This window comes from Triturus cristatus, chromosome 10 (genome assembly GCF_964204655.1).
Source record: "Triturus cristatus chromosome 10, aTriCri1.1, whole genome shotgun sequence".
NCBI classification, from domain to species: domain Eukaryota; kingdom Metazoa; phylum Chordata; class Amphibia; order Caudata; family Salamandridae; genus Triturus; species Triturus cristatus.
In genome coordinates this window covers 675,094,608-675,108,458 of record NC_140593.1, presented here as the reverse complement: position 1 = coordinate 675,108,458, position 13,851 = coordinate 675,094,608, and the positions used below count along the sequence as shown (strand labels likewise).

The window sequence follows — 13,851 nt, the reverse complement described above, 5'->3', positions numbered from 1 at the left end:
GTTATACATAACAACTCTCCATGATCATCATCATATCTGTTTTTGTGGTATTTACAAAGAAAGAATATTTTTCTGCTGTTAAGTGGGTGAGCTAATATTAGTCTTTGTTTGGTTTGTGGAGCATGTTTTGGAAGTTATTACTTTTAAAAGTTCATGATTTTGTTATGACTGTTATTGGTGGAACCTGGTAGAAGGGGGAATGGTGGTCATTTGTTTTAATGGATGGGATTTCCTCGACGCATTAGAGCAACAGAATATACCAGACTTCTGTATGATCTTACATCTTTTGAGTGTACAAGGATGATGAGAAATAAAAGCTGGTAACTGAATTATTTTTTTAATTCAGGGCAAGCCGGTGCAAAGCCAGCAAAAACAGTTAATTTGCCCAAAGTTATGCATCTACTTTCAACAAATTGAAAACCTCATGAATATCTCCAGAATTCACACTAGATCAATTTTATTACTTTTTTCCAAGCAGTTTCTCCTGCTGTCCGCACATTCAGACTCCAGAATATCCCACACGATGATAACCTTGAGGAGACGGACAACTTACTCTGCCTGCATTATACTACCTGGATTTACAAAATGCTATTGGCCTATAAACCTCTTGTGAGACAGTCAGTCTTCCCAACTTCTCGTCCCCACAACTTATAAAATTGCCTCTTTCCCAGTTTGTTGTCCACACAATGGCAATAGTACTAGGCTTACAACTATTTATACAAAAGCCAACTTATTGATGGAGATCTTGCAGCCTGGGCCTGCTACGTCAGAGACCTTCTTACCATCAAACGACACCTTAACAATCCTCTGAAGGCATTATGGTCAAAGTTGTGTTCGGTTTCTATTGTCAGTTGCCCAGTAGCTTGGTGAAGAGCTGGCCTTTCTGACTCCGCTCCTAACCCCAGGGAGCTTGGTTGTCCAGGTTTCTACAAGTTAAGTCATCTCTAATGCATTTCCTCTTGCAACACCAGATAGGAATCAAAGAGAATTGACGTATTTGACAAAAGGGTTTTCCTTTTCACCAGCTTGGCCCTTAGGTCCTTGAACTCTGTTTCACACACCCTTTGGGACGTGGCCAGCAAGATCTTGCTTACAGTATAGGAAAGTGCCTCTTTTTGACATGGTCACCTACCACTTTTTGCTCACTGGTACTGAGGCACTGATGATTTTGATTGGAAGCGCACTGTGTGCCTTCTAACCAGTCCCCAGTGCTAGTGCTCTTTTCCAAAAATAAGGCAAATATTAATGTAACCCATTTGGCAAGAAATCTAGCACCCTTGTAAGTCTCTAGAAAATGGATGACCTGGTACCCAAAACATGGATACTGAAGAGAGTCTCTAAGGGCTGCAGCATGTATTATGCCACCTGAAGGGACACACTCACAAATTGCATGCAGACTGCCATTGCAGGATGCGTGAAACAGTGCAAACCATTCTGAAAACACAATATTGCCCACTCTCTCTGGGCAATGGCAAAGTATACTGCTTGTCCTATATGTATGTCACCCCTACAGTAGTCCTTCAGAGCCCCAAGGAAGGGTGCATTATAAGTAAATGGGAGGTCACAACTGTAAGAGTAGATGTGTCCCTGTGATGGCCAGTTCCATTGCAAGTGATGAGGAAGCCATTTTTAAAGATATGTACTGGGCACTGGTCATTGAGATACCTAGCTACGTAATGGCTTCACTGAAAATAATGATGTCTAGTATCAAACACCTCATCTCAATAAATCCATACTGATGCAAGTATTGGATTTATGAAGGCATGCACCTCAAGGGTGCCCCCTGTAACCTTGCTAATATCCTAGTCTGTTGGCCGACAGGTATCTTCCAGCCTGCCACCACAGACGTGTTTCTGACCCCCCCGGTAAGGGAGAGCCCTTGCCCTCAGAGGTCAGAAACAATGCCTGCTTGACAGAAGGTGTTCTCTCCTCCTCCAGGAAGATTGCTGATGATTTAGCATATCTGAAAGAAACACGTTAGTTATAGATTCCTTACCTTACAATTACCCCCAGGCGTCAGACTGGATCCGGAAAGTCCTTTCGTCAGCAGTACCTCTACGCGTCGGAAGGTGGCGTCGGTCGGCTCCGCATTCGGTATCGGTGGCGTGGTCGCCGGGATGACGTTGTGGCAGCTACTTAGACGCCGCCCTCGTGCGCTGACGTCAGTTCTTTCTTTTTCCATGCCAGCCAGCACAGATCCAGGAAGAGCGGTACCTCAATAATTTTTTGACAAAGTATTTTGCGACTTTTGTCGACGTCTTGTTTCGAGTCTCTGTCTCCGAACAGGTGCACGAAGGACGAGGCACGCGGGTGGTGTCACTCCCACGGCTCCAAGCGCGGAGCCTGAAGGGTCGACTCGGAGCTTCCCTCCCTTTCCGGGACCCGGGGCGACCCCCGCCCAGCTTCGTACGTTCTACAACTCCGCCGGCGTGCCTTTGGCCATGCGGACTCGGTGGGGGGGCCTAGTTCTTCGCTGCCGGCGGCTCTGGCGCCTCAGGCCCCTCCCCCCATGGATCCAGGCCTGGGTACGGAACGGTGCCGGTTGACCTATTGGCCTCCACCGGCACCGCTTTCAACGGCACCACTACTGTGCACGACACGGGTCGGCCCCCCGGCCGGCGTTGACCCCAGCCTCATTCTTGACGTGAACACGGCGCCGGACTGGCGTCGACTGACGCCATATCCAGCCCCGAGTGGGGTTTTTATGCCCCTGTTCACTTCTGGGGCCGCTTTCCAACGACAGTGGCAACCAGAGGAAGATGAGGAGGACTGGGAGGGGTCAGGTGACCCTTTAACTGACCAGCTTTGGTCTGAACAGAACTGGAGAGAGGAACTGGGGGATGCCAGTGGTCTTGACACTTCACCTGACCTTGGCATGTTGTCTCCTCCTACCGTGGCTACGGAGGAGGGAGCGTCATACGCTGTGGTGTTGCGTAGGGCGGCCGAGGCTCTCGACCGCAAGCTTCCTACGGTCGCGGTCAGGACTAACCTCCTGACTGAGGTACTTCATCCGGCGGCGAGCTCTTCGGAGCCCCTGCTTCCATTTAATGTAGCCCTCACCTGCGTTGTTTTGGGCATCTGATACAGGATGATCACCCGACGCCACTGCCTGGCTCCGGGCGACCCCACTTTCCTCTCCCAACACCCCAGCCCGAGAGCTTGGTGGTCCAAACCTCCACCTCCAAAAGCACCTTCCCTACTGCTCCACCGGAAAGGGAATCCAAGAAGTTGGACCTTCTTATGAAGAAAATGATCTCTTCCGCCAGCTTAGGACTGTGATCCGTAAACACTGCATGTCTCTTGGGCCGTTATTCGCACTCAGTGTGTGATACGGTGGCGCAAGTGCTGCCTCAGTGTCCGCAGGAGGCCCGGGCAGTGCTCTCCCAGGCTGTCGCCGCTGGGCGAGATGCAGCTAAGTTTCAATCTGTTGTGGGCTGGACACCGCCGACTCTCTGGGCAGGACTATTTCAAGGACTCACGGGATATGGCCAAGTCCTTTGCTATGGCCAAGTCCTTGTGCCTCTCCTCCCGTCCAGCGCAGTCTGCTTTTTGCCCCTTTTGTGGCTACGGAAGGGGTGCCCCGCTACGTCCCACCAAGGGCCACAGGCCGCTGCAAGTTACCCAACCTTTGTGCGGCCGGGGACGGGGGGACCAGTGTCGTGGTTCAGGGGGCCAGCGGGCGGGCCAGTCCTCCAACCCCCCTCTGCAACAGCCTCCAAACCCTCCTAGTCCGACCTTTCAGGCCCATCTAATGCCAGTGGGCAGCAGGATTCACCATCACCTCCCCTACTGGCGCACCATCACTTCGGACAGGTGGGTTTGCAGATAGTCCGAAGGGGCTACTCCCTCCCCTTTGAGACTACCCCTCCAGCCATTCCACCTCGTTACCACCGCATGTCGGAGGATTATCTGGCACTTCTCCAGCAGGAAGTTACGGCTCTCATGGCCAAAGGAGCCATCGAGCGCGTTCCTGTCCCAGAAGCGGTGGTCGAAGTGGGCGGGATTGGCAGGGCACAACATGCCCCTACTTCTTAAATTCCAAAGATTCCGTTCCCCTACTTATTTATTTTGAAAATGAGTCCCAGGACGCAAGAAATCACCATCGCCTATAAATAAAGCCTGGCGTTTGTGACTGGTGGAGCGGCAGAGAAGTAACAGGACTCTGTCTTCTCCTTCTTGCCCAGAGAAGACAAAGACCGTGTCCACTTGTGCTCTGCCGCTTCAGCTGTCCCCTCACTCTTTCCCTCTTCCCCTCTCTTTCTGTCTAGCATTTCCTCTCTTACTGAAAACCGTGACTTCAAGAAGGGGCACTCGCACTCTTTCCTCTCCTTTCTTTTATTTGCTCCCCTGTGAAATGGATCCAAAAAAGAAAAGCACTTTTGCTGGAAGTGTCGTATTCGTTTGACATTTTAATTCCAAAGTAAGCATCGGGAATAAAAGGTTAAAAATATGAAAAATAAATAAAGTAAGACAGAGTGGTAGCAAACTGGCCAGATTGATTGTATTCACACCCAAACACATTAGCGCCACTTTTACAAAGTTTGCTAGTGAAGTGCTATTTGTTGTTTGTTTTCTTGTCTTTGTTTTCCCTGGGCTTGGAACTAGTGTACCAATCCTGGAGGTACTGTAATGCATGGATTGGAAAACAAAATGTGTACTGCGGCTCTGCATTCAGGGATGTGGTCTTTTTGCCATACTGCTTATGTTTTGTAAGGATATAAGCAATGGACAGAGCCCTGTAGTCATGTCCTTAACTTTTCAGGCAAAAGCGCTCGCTGACTTCTGAATAGTGAGTGTAAAAGCGTTAAGGTAATGTGAGAAAGTGACTCTGTATATACTGTTCCTTAATAGGTACAGGGTGTACAGAGTCCACAGTCTCCCAGGGTTTGACAGAGGTTAAAGTTAGATATAACCTTACTCTCTAAAGTGGTAGCTTGGTCGAGCAGTAAGGCAGTATCAGAGGACAGTGTAAAGCATTTGTTGTACACACTCAGTCAGCAAATGGTCTCACACACTCAATAACTGAACTCTAGGCCAATGGTTTATATATAAAAAAATATATGCTTGTTTTATTTTAGAACCAACACTTGGATTTAAAATATACTTTCTCAGCATGAGATGTTTCATATAAATACTTTTGCAATATGTAATAGACTTTTGTAAACAGTTACAAGTGGTTGCAGTAGGCAACTCTATTTTTAAACACAACAATGCATTGAGCTCAATGGTAAATTCAAGTTATTTGCCACAGATTACTTTTTAGATTACTTTTGGAATTCCAGGACTGGATCCTAGATTCAGTCCTGGGTCAGTATTTGGAATCAAGTGATATGAGTCGACTTAATTACTGTGATGATTTTTAAACAATATTTAGCTATTTTAAAAGTTGACACTTAAAAAATATTTCAAAGAAAACAGTCAATGATTCCCTATGGAAGAAAATTCAGGTTACAGGTACAGTATGTTCTCGTTAATTTTGTAATACAGTACTGGGTGCCTAGACTCAGTACTGGGACCTTTATCCAAAACAGGTAAGTAATTACGTTTTCAGATATTATACGATTTTTGAAGAATATTTAAAGATTGCAGAAATCGACACTTAGAAGAAATTTCACAGAAAAACAGTCAATGGTTTCCTATGGAAGAAAATTGAGTTAAGGGTAAGTACAGTTGTAAGTATTTTTCAGAGTCAGTGCTGGGCACCAAGATCCAGCACTAGAAGCACACCTAAGAGCAGGTGAGTAATTTCGTTTTCGTTACTCGGCGGAATTTTTGGTGAATTTTTTAAGATTTGAAAAGTCCACACTTAAAAGAAATTTCAGGAAAAAGCCAGTCAATGTTACCCAATGAGGAAAATAGAGTTTGCGGTTTAAGGGTAAGTACTCGACTGGCGGAGTTGAGGTTCTGGGCATAGACTCAGGGGTCCCCAAGGGTCAGGTAGGTACAGTTGGTTCACCCTCAGTGACTCTAGGGCGGCCGGGTGCAGAGAGAGTTAGGCCCAATGTTATCCTATGAGGGATAGGGGGGCCTTGGTTGGTGGCTGCTGACTGTCAAGCCACGCGGCTGTGGGAGCTGGGCTCCTGGTCACTTACTCAGGGCAAGTGGGGAAGTAGGTAGGTGTAGAGGATTCACTGCCAGGGCCACTCGGGCGGCTGGGTGCAGGGTGCTTTTGAGCCTTCGGGCGCTCAATTGATTTCAATGGGAAATCTCCGGTTTAGAAAAAGACTGCAAGCTCGGGGACGAGGATTCTTCAGGTGCCACCACCACTTCGAGAGGTAAGTTGGGTAGTTGGAGGATAGGTAGGTACCCCGGGATTGGGCACAGGGGGCCGCGGGGCGCAGCTTGCAGGGGTGCCTTTTGGTGTCGGGAAATCTTACCCTCTGTTGATCGCGGTAGGGGGGCACCTTGTTCTGAGGCTGCTGGCTTCTTCAGGAGTGTCGAGGGAGGTCCTTGGGTGTCGGACTCAGGGTCACAGTCGCCATGGGGTCGTCCTCGTGGTCTTTGTTCACTCCGGCACTGGCCAGGCTTGGCTGGTGCAGAGTGTGCTGGGTTCGCGGTTCCGGGCTGCTGCCAGGAATTAGAGGTAGTTTTTGAGGAGAGCCTCTACTCGTGGGAGTCCCAGGGGCTTAGTGCCAAAAGGTAGCCAGGTCCTCCGGGGTTTGTGAGGTTGCTGGCCACAAGAGAAGCCGGGTTGGAGCAGGAGCAGGTTCGAGGGTCGACAGGCCGGTAGGGCTGGGGCCAAAGCAGTTGGTGTCTTCCTCTTCTTAGCAGCTGCAGGGCAGGTCTTCTTTCTTCTTGCTCTTCTTTGTAGTTTGGAATCTGGGGAAGGAAGGTTCAGGGTGCCCCTAAATACTAGATTTAGGGGCGTTACAGGTAGGTGAAGGGCAGGGACCAATGGGTCCCTGTCCTGGGGTGGGTACACCCCCTATCCTGCCTCTCTCCTGTGGGAGGGGGGCAGTAGCCTAGTCCTGATTGGGTAGGGCTCCCCATCTTCAAGATGGCGAGAGCCCGGAGATGTGCTTCACCTCGCCTCCCCACCTGAGGGGTGGGGTTGGCAGGCTGGCACATCGGTTTCCGGCCTAAGCTTCCCGTCAGAGTGGGGGTTGCAGGGGCCTGGGGAAGCTCACAGAGGCGGCATGCCTTTGAAGCTTCCCCCTGCCCATCCTGGGGGAGGAGATTTAGCACCTCGCCCAGGATGTGCATTGTTGCAGGCCCAGGAGAGCAGGGGCTCTCCTACCCAGGGGTCCAGCAACATGTCTGCTGGGTGACAGCCTCAGACCAGACATGGATTATAGGTTAGGTTTAAGGGGGCACCTCTAAGATGCCCTCTGGGGTGCTGTGTACATTAAATCCCACACTGGCATCAGTGTGGGTTTAATGTGCTGAGAAGTTTGATTCCAAACTTCTCAGTCTTTAGTGTTGCCATTATGGTGCTGTGGAGCTCGTGTTTGACGAGCTCTCAGCACCATGTACTCTTAAATGGCAGCACTGCACTTACAGTGCTCAGGAATGGACCTGGGCACTGTAGGGGCACATGGCTCTTGCTCCTGTGCCCACACCATTGGCATAAGGCACCCAGCTAGAGGGGTGACTGATGTATGCCATGGCAGTGTAGGTGATGGGCATGGCACACAGGGATGTGTGTCATGTCGACTTTGCTTTTGTCTTGCACCCAAACACTCAGCCTGCAAAGGCAGTGTGTGTGTGTGTGTGTAAGGGTACAGGGCCTCTAAGGGTGGCACAAGGAGTGCTGCAGCCCTTAGAGGCCTTCCCTGGTCACAAGGCCCTGGGTACCTAGGGTACCATTTACCAGGGGCTGACATGTGGCCAGGGTTCGCCAATTTGGGTTTGGTTTGTTTTAGGGAAGGAACATAGGCCCTGGGCTCCTGATTGGCAGGAGTCCAGGGCACACTCAGTCAAAGTACATTCAGTAATTCAGCAAAAAGTGGGGGCATAGCATGCAAGAAAGATGGCACTTTCTCACAGGTAACCATGTTGTTCCTGCTTACATTTCACATGGTTTGCTAAATTTTGCATTCCCAATGAGTGTTTGCTTTTTCCAAGATGATGTTACTTTTGTTTGTAGGCCGCATATTGCTCTTGTCTAGTGCGTAATTTAAATTGAGCCGCATCCAGGTGTTTATAGCCGGCAACAATTGGGTTGTAGTTGAAGGCAGTGAGAGTTTTCTCAGTGGGGCAGCATGGTGTTCAGTAGGGAGAGGATGTGGCACTATGGCCAAAGCTGCTGAATTTGGAACCGGGGAACCAGGTTTAGCCTTAATAATCAGTCCACCAGACCACTCTCCTGAGGGAGCACAATCCCATGCTAGACCTTAGATGGCTTCCCAAGACCTTAGAACCCCTGGTGTCTTTGCACCAGCAGGTGGACCCTAGCATGACAAGTTTAAGTTAACCTTCAAGGCTTGTCCACCACAATCCATACTGAAGTTCACCTCCAGTCTTGCGGGCAGGCCTATGAAGCAGCACACCCAAGAATAACAGTGACTCTGTCACTGAGGTCACAAGACCCTTGAAGGGCCAGCTCTAGGGCGGTGCAACCGGTGTGAATGCACCGGATGCTGGCTTTAGGTAGAGGCATAATTTCTGCAAGTATGTTATGGTTTTAAAAGCGCTTGCTGCCTCCTTCGTGGCCTCCAGCGATTTTCGGCAACAATAAAAATGTCATGACGACTCTGGTGATTAATGTTCTTCCTAGAAAGAGATCGGAGTTTTGTCTAGTGGAAGTTTTGACTCATGGAAAGGTAGCTCAGAGGGTTAATGTGCTTGCTGCAAAGAACATGTACCATGCAGATCACAAAGTGTACATAATATAAATAGGTCAGTGGGCTAATGCTTTGGTCTGAGAGATCCTTTTGTTACTTGCAGTTTATAAGTTAAAATCCTAACATAGAACAGTGAGCTATTAACTGTCATCTAAGAGCTGCATACAAACTGCAAGGTATAAATTAGAGTGTTATGTTTTTTCCCCTAGTCTTTGATTATCCTAATGTTGCAAAGAGTGTTTTTAGGTCTCGCCTGGCGAACGCAGCGCGAAGCGCTGTCGCCAGCGAGATCTATTGTTACTGACTTGCCTCGGAAGTGGGACAGGAGATGGGCACGCGCATGGTCTCGGCGGATTTGAGTTGGTGTACGCGCTTTCAGCCACGCGGCGTGCACATCTCCTGTCTCTCTTCCCTCAGCAAGTCAGTATCCAGTTTCACTTTCTTCCTCATTAGTGTCTGTGAACACTCATACATAGGCCCCAGCATTCAGTGACTCACATCAGCGTTTGCTTAGTTGACTGTTTTCGCCACGTTAATTTGCCTCTTGCGTTGCTACATAATTAGCATAGCTCCAAACACATTTTTACTCATATTTACCCATTTGCGCTCTCCTACTAACACTAATATTTAAATATAGTCTATACTCCCCTGCAACCTAGCACTTAACACATTTTTACTCGTATTTACCCATTTGCGCTCTCCTACTAACACTAATATTTAAATATAGTCTATACTCCCCTGCAACCTAGCACTTACTCTATCTGCAATACATAAACACTACACTACCAACGCGGTTACTACGCCATACCTTTTCTCTTCTTACAACATTCAATCCTTTTACTTTAGCATTCTTACAACTATTTCATCATGCTAGGATTCTACGCTCCTCTTAATGTAATAATCTTTTAAGGTACTTACAGTTAGCAGCATTTAAAATAGCCTCGCTACGAGTTTCCGTGTGCCCATCCAGCTAACGTTTCCATTGTGCCTGTGTATAAACGAAAGCAAAATGCTCCCAGCAGCAATGTGCACGAGCACGCTAGCAAGGTCGTATCACGTGATATTTTTTTTTCCCAACTAGCATACGTTCAGCATGACTAACAGTTTTAAGATAAATGTTAGTTGTTATTAAAAATACTCTATAAATAAAGATATATTTTATATATTGCTTTTACGATGTTGCTCTTTCAGCAACGCACTAATTATATGCATATTTGAACACATATTGTAAACACGTGTATACGTGTTTAAAGTCTTTACTTAAAAGTGAAAAACCATAACACAAAAGCATTAAACAAGCTTTTACAATGCAAAAATCTCGGCATTGGTAAACTTACAGCTATTACCTTGCTCATAACATTATTTTTGCTTATGTTTTTTTTTTAAATTCATTTTCAAAAACGTACATAGCTATCAACATTACACTGTGCATTAAAAAAATAAATATGTGTAATATTTACCTTATTATTAAAATGTTTTCGTAACACCTACTATTCAACAAAAACTGATTAAAATGCAAAAAAAATAATTAAAAATGCTTACTGTTTTTACACATACTTTGCATAATATTTTTTTTAAAAGGGCTTAAATTACAATGTGTATTAATATAACCAAATAATTATTAATGTTATAACAGAAAATGCATGTTTACCAAATAAATTTAAAAACCTATATTCTTAAGATATGCATTATTAAAACAAAAAATTAGCTGCGCAGCTCACACTGATGCACGCCTCACACTGCTGCACGCCTCACACTACTGCACGCCTCACACTGCTGCACGCCTCACACTACTGCACGCCACATACTGCTGCACGCCACACTGCTGCATGCCACTGCACAAAACACACTACTGCATGCCACACACTGCTGCACACCTCACACTACAGCACACCACACAATAATGCACACTCTGCTGCATTACACACTGCTGCACGCCTCACAATGCTGCACCCTTAACTGCTGCACGCCACACACTGCTGCACGCCTCACACTGCTGCACACCTCACACTGCTACACACATCACACTGCTACACGCCTCACACTGCTGCACAACGCACACTGCTGCACATCGCACAATGCTACACAAAACGCTACTGCACAACACACACTACTGCACACCGCACCCTGATGCACGTCACACACTGCTGCACACTGCTGAAATACTCATTGCTGCATGCTGCACGCTACACACTGCTGCACGCCACACACTGCTGCACGCCACACACTACTACACACCACACAATGTTGCACATCACACACTGCTACACTCCATACACTGCTTTTATGCAAGTTTATGCTACTGACATTGTAAAAGACAATGCCTATTTACAATGCCAATAGCTCAAACTCTATCATTGCGAGACCTATTGCATTGCAAATGCTTGTTTTGGATAGAAATCAATTTTGATTATTAAAGAGAACCCCCAACCATGGTATTTGTTTTAAATTATGAGTTTGTGTTTCTCCAGACCAATCACTATTAAACTATACAGCCTACTAGTATGGTTGTCATGTGACTCCTACACCTTGTAGTCCTTAGTCTAATGTAACATTTTCTATACAGTGATTTTACACACGTTGGTGTAATGTGTGTGATGTAAAGTACTCTGACACCCTACAATGGTATGAGTGGCACTGTAAATCTAATTAAATGCAACTGAGAGATAGTGTGGTTATGGAGACTTGAGGGGCACTGGTAAAGGGTGGTAGTGAGGAAATCCGTGGCGGAGGTGGTCATTGGGGGGCACCAACAAACATTAATGCACAGGGCGCCACCAGTGCTAACGCCGGCCCTGCCCTTGAGGCCAGTCTGCATCACCCATAGGCAACTCAATTGGCCTTGTTTCAGCAGCAGTAGCTGCAACTAACCAGGGATTGGCAATGCAGGAGTTGCAATCACAACAAACTAAGTTCGCAAACTTTACAATCTCTCAGCTTCATTCACAAGCGCTTTTAACATGTGCTACTTGCTGTGGGGCCACTGGAATTAATTATGCAGCAAAGGAGGGCAAAAGTATGCCACAGTGTTGACTAAATTCTGCATTAAAAAAAGGCTGCAGCGTAATGCAGTATATTTTCTGACATTTTATTATTTTGACATGTGTACCCACGCTAACGGTCCCTGGAAAGATTTTGCCTTATTAGTACCAATGTAACATACAAAATGTAGCAGTGAGAAAGGTGATCAGTCAACTTTTGCAATATGCCATCCACTCCGCAGCAACACAAGTCACATTTTTAATTAACTTTTGATACGTTTGAGCTACAAACAATTTATTAGTTGAAATGGTCCGATCATGCAGCAGATCTTGCATTATGAGGCAAATATGGCCGAGCCATAATTGTATAGAAAACATTTGAGAACTAGGATATTTTGCCATTCATGTTTGAACTGCTGTTGTGGAAAAAAGGGAGTAGTGCTGATAACAGAAACTCCATGGCTCAGAGACAAATGGCTTGTGCTTCCACATTTTGTCGTATTTAGGACATTCTGTGATTAGAAGTATATCCCACTTTGCAAATGTATTTTAATGTCAATAACTCATTATAACCTTAAATAATCATGTGTATCCATTGGTTGATTAAACTGGGCAGTGAAATGCCAAACAAATAGTAAAAATTGGGATGGTTGCGCATTCTGGCCACAACTCTGGCTCCGCCAACTGATCAAATACGTGGGTTATTCCCGCCCTCTGATTCTCCGCCCACAGTTCCCCTCCTTTTCCCCCCACTTCGACTACTGCCCAGAAGTAGGTCGTGGTTGCTACTCCCACTACTTTCTGGTTCCCAAGAAGGACAAGGGCCTGCGTCCTGTCTTGGATCTCGGGGACGTCAATCGCTTCCTCTGGAAGGAGAAGTTCAAAATGTTGACGCTTGCTCAGGTCTGGTCTGCCCTCGACCCGCAAGACTGGATGGTAGCGTCGGACTTGCAGGACTCTTATTTCCACATCCCCGTCCTGCTGGCCCACTAGCGTTACCTGCGGTTCACGGTAGGCCATGAGCATTTTCAGTTTACCATGCTCCCCTTTGGCCTTACAGCGCCCCTCGGGTGTTCACGAAAGTGATGGCGTTGGTCGCAGCTCATCTGCGCAGATCAGGGGTTTCAGTCTTCCCCAATCTCGACGACTGGCTGTTGAAGGCGGGTTCGCCCCAGGCAATCGTCTCCCACCACCAGACTATGGCCGACCTCCTGCATCAGCTGGGGTTCTCCATCAATGTCCCGAAGTCGCACCTGATTCCCTCTCAGAAGCTCCTCTTCATCTGTTCTGAACACGACGCAGTTTCGGGTCTGTCCTCCCGAACAGCGAGTCCAGGACATTCGGGCTATGATATTGATGTTTCAACCCTTGTCCCGGTTTTCGGTCAGAATGACCTTGAGGCTGCTGGGCCTCATGGCCTCCTGCATCCTGCTGACCAATCATGCCAGGTGGCATATGCGGGATCTGCAGTGGGACCTAATGTTCCAGTGTGCACAGCATTGTGGGAATCTGTACGACTACGTCCAGATCTTGGAGGGCACTGCTCAACAACTGCAGTGGTGGCTCACGAACCAGGATTGGGTCAGTGGCAGGTCCCTCTCCCTTCCCCAAACCAACCACACTGTGGTGACGGATGCCCCCCTTCTGGGATGGGGCGGCCACATGGGAGGGGTGGAAATCAGAGGCCTCGGGTCTCCGGCGGAGTCCGGGCTTCACATCAACCTCCTGGAGCTCCGGGCGATTCGTCTTGCACTGAAGGCATTCCTTCCCTCTGTCCATGGAAGAGTGATGCAGGTGTTCACGGACAACACCACCGCCATGTGGTATTGCAACAAACAGGGCGGGCTGGGGTTGTGGACCCTATGTCAGGAGGCCCTTCGCCTCTGGACATGGCTGGAACATCAAGGCATTTTCTTGGTGGTTCAACACCTGGCAGGTTCTCTGAACGCCAGGGTGGACAAACTCAGCCGCAGGTGCATGATGGATCACGAATGACGTCTTCACTCGGAGGTGGTGCAAGGTATCTTTCAGCAGTGGGGTGAGCCTTGGTTAGATCTAGTCGCCACTGGAGAGAACGCGCAATGTCA

The 13,851-nt window shown here is 47.7% G+C and overlaps 1 protein-coding gene across 4 annotated transcripts in view; it reads left to right on the top strand.

Moving 5' to 3' along the window:
• Window positions 1-13,851, top strand: part of CRAMP1 (cramped chromatin regulator 1) — a 1,093,426-nt gene that overhangs the window by 905,237 nt on the left and 174,338 nt on the right. The window lies entirely within an intron of this gene.